We start from the raw sequence: 3973 nt of genomic DNA on the forward strand, positions 1-3973 counted from the left end.
AGATCTGGTGAGAAACGATTATCATTCATCTTGCAACGCGGTTCAGAAGAGGGTGGTCGGTCATCCGTTATAGGGACGAGACCTCGCGAGAATTGATTCCGCGAGAATTACGGAAGGTGCATTCGCAGCCAGTGTGAGAAATCGTCAAAGTGGTGAACACAGTTGGTTCCTGAACCGCTTGGCTCCAGCTCGCGGCCGAGCCGATTAATTCCGTGGAACTTGTTACATCGTTAAGCAGCGTAACAAGTAGTCTGGACTGCGAAATTAAATTTACCGACGACGATTGTACTCCCCCCCTCCGCTAATTGCCGTCGATTAATTTGTGATTTGTCATCGCTCTAATTGCCTTTCGCCCGTCCTTCTCCTCAGCCGAATTACCCGCTATTTCCTCCGACGTTCATCGAGCTTCGACTCTTTACCAACTCTCTTACCACCCTTGGAATAATCAGTTCTCGCAATTTGCACATTTTCGCATCCAAAGTATTTCTCCTCCCCCCTCCCGATCGAAGTGACCTGGTAGGTGAATCACTCAGATCCCAAGAGTATCCTCCTCCTCTATTCCGCTTCTTCCTCTCTCTCTCTCGCCCTCTTCGAGGGCCTTCGATAACGAAGAAACTAGATTTCCAGCTATATCCCCGACCCCGACTTTGTGTACGTGGCTCTCCCGTTCGGTCAAGCCCTTCGTGCCTGCACTTTGAATTACGATGTCTTCCCCTTCTCTCCTGATTGATTCGATTCGACGAAATTCGATACCGTTCAGCGTGGTGAGAAAGCACCACATTTTCAGCAGAGATGTGTGAATCCTGGCGTATGCTCGATTAGAAGAAATCCTGAAGCACGGCCTGAAGAGGGATGTGATGACGTGTTTAAGGAGGAACAGGTTAGGGATCTCCCTTGATAAAGGAATTTCGTGTGACTTTATTACCTATGTACACGTAGTCTCGCATGTTTAAGTTATATATAGAATATAAATTTTTTTTCTTAAATTGGACTGAATTATTTGAATTATTTTGAGAAATTTTTTTCTAATCTGAATTTATAATGAAAATTTAATTGAAATCAATTGAAACCAAGCAAAGAGATAAAAATGCGAATCGTTAAATTTTAAGATCATCCGATATGAAATCGTCTTCTTTTTATGATAGAGAAAAAGAATCTTGTCCTGCAAAGGCAGAGATAATAAAATCGATGAGTCATTCGTCATTTCACGATCCCATTCTTCCCCTCTTTCTCTTTCGTTGTCATCGAGACGTATTCGCGGGGCACATAAGAATACACGGTGAATAGTAGCGGGCGGAAATTCTTTCTTAACGACTCCACTTCCTCCTCTCCAGAGGAGAACTTTTGTTCGACCGTAAAAGGCCGATACGACCCGTCAGCTCGTAACTATTAATAACTTTTTCCATCGACATTGTTACCGGCCGTGGATACGATGCTGATAATGGATCTCCACTCTGTCGGCCACTCCGTCACAATGGAATCGGTGTTGCTTTCCTCCCTTTACGATTTGCGTGATTGAATTGTTATCGGCTTGTGTTCTGTTATAAATTGTATTATTCTTGTTCGAGCAGGATATCGGATGGTTTGCCAACTTTTAATTGAAATTTGTGGAAAATTCGATATGTATTTTTCCGAAAATTAGCAATTTGTTAAATGACATATCGGTTTTTTAGTGAGACGTGAATTTTGATCAAATATTTTTGTTGAAAAAAAACAATTATATATTTCAGATTCGATTTGACCGAAACCATAATTATAATCTTATAATTTTTTTCTTTAGATAGATTTTGTCTAATTGGAACAAGACACGTGAGAACACGAATTTAAAAAAAGTATAAAAATAGGCAATAATGATCTATTTTTATCTATCAAAGAGAACTTTTTCTTTCAAACATTTCTTCTTGCGCATTCTTTCGCGTATTCGAATTTCCTTCAACACCGAGAATCGTATTTGTACATCATTATTACACGTTACTTTGCACGTGCAACGCACTTTCCAACGCATTCTCATCCCTGCGTTTCTTGAATAAATAAATAATTTCCCGGATAGATTCATTCTTTTGTCCGCTTTCGTCCTTTCTTCGTTAACTACAAAGTCTAAGTCTCGGAAAGTAAATATTCCAGCGAGTTCAACGAGGAATAAGAATTTTCCTTCTCCGTTCTTTCCTACGAAGCTTCCGCTGCTGCGTAGAGTAGGGTAACGCGAATCCCACGGAGTCTTTCGAAGAAACTCGCGAAAAATCGCGAAAAAAGCGATGTATGCAAAGCAGGGAGAGACACCGATCTTGAAGGAAACCAAAGTTGGGCGATAAATTTTCATGCGACGCCGGCAGCCAAGAGTCGCGGGGCCAAAGGGGGCGAACCCGGTGTAACTTTCGTGCACGTTGATTATAATTGTGATTTATGCCGGTTTTCTGCTCCACCCCCGCCCCGACGACACGCCGCACACCTCTCTCTCTCTCTCCGCCGCCTCTTCTTCCCTCTTTATTCCAGTGTTTCACCGTCTTCTCCTCCTTTTCCTCCTCTCGCACCCCCTTCTCGAAAGGCGCGGTCGACGACCGTCGATAGAACACGCGTTATTAAAATGTTATTCGTTGTATCGTTCGAAATTCGCGCGGAATTAATATAGATTCTATCTATACGATGAATTTGAATAGGTTTCTTTTCTGAAGGGGTTGTTTCGCGTTTAAAAATAAAAGAATTCCTGCGTTTTGTAACGTGTCTTGTACACGGATATTTAATACATAGATACATCTCATGATCTGAATAATCTTGATTAGTTGGAAGAACCGCTTTTGACATCCTTCTTTCATTTGAAATTGACGTTAACATAACGTTCATTCTTATTCATCGTGCAATATGTCAACACTGATATACTTTAGCATTGGAAAACAGGTATTAAATTTCACGATCTTATAACAGGAATATGCAAACCACTTAATAGACGTCTTTAATTAAAAATGCTTCGTTCCAACTGACCAAGTGTTTTCATTTCACTCAGTATCGATTTTCATCTCAAAAATCGTTGTGCACGGCATTGCGAGTAAAGTAAACAAATAATTCGTATTCCCACGACGAACTTAATTCCTCGAAAATGAGATAATGCCGAGGGAACAGAATATCACTCGAGATGTCCCAAGAATTCCCTCAATTCGCTCAAGCTAACCAACCTGCACTTACACTGTGCGCGTTGAACCGATTCTCACCCACTCACCGCCTTTGAGACGGGTTTGAGTTACTCCAATGGAAGGAAGAATAAGACTCGAAATTCTTGGCGGGTTTTAAGGAAACCCCGGTTAGAAATGCTCCTCGACTATCCCCATAAATCCAGACGAGCGTACTTGTACGCCCTGTGATGCATTTCTTCCGCGCGATATACACCGTATCCTTCTGTAAATCATCCCGATAAGACGATACCACATTGCGCACAGCCTCTCCCCTCTCTCTCTCTCTTCCCTTTTGCGGGATACGCTTCACAAACCTGTCGCGGAATCAATGAGGCGAGATCGCCGATTCCGTCCGGCTCGAACACTCGATGCATCGATGTCTGAATTCGTTCCCAACGAAACGACGAGTGGGTTAAACGACGATGGCCGAGCGGAAGTCCACAGTTCGTTAATTCCCCGATCTCTATCCGGGATCGAAAATTACGCGAGAATGGTGCACAGTTCCGATTAGATTCCCCGGAAACTTTCGGGGAATAAATTACGTGTTAATATCACGTGTCCGGCGGGCATTGGCGATTACTTCGATTGGAAGCAAAGGGTAAGGTATCGAGGGTAAGTTGCGCGCAACTTGTGAAATTGTGTTTCGAGAAGCCGTAGATATTAACCTTTGAAGCAGATATTAATTCTGCATCGCGTATATAGATGTATATATAAACGATGAAAATATTTTTGAGATTAAAATTTTTTTACTTGTGGTATTATTGAATTTTATAAATGGATTGTCATATATAGAGTGCTCGAATTGA

Source organism: Apis cerana, linkage group LG10 (genome assembly GCF_029169275.1).
Source record: "Apis cerana isolate GH-2021 linkage group LG10, AcerK_1.0, whole genome shotgun sequence".
NCBI classification, from domain to species: Eukaryota; Metazoa; Arthropoda; class Insecta; order Hymenoptera; family Apidae; genus Apis; species Apis cerana.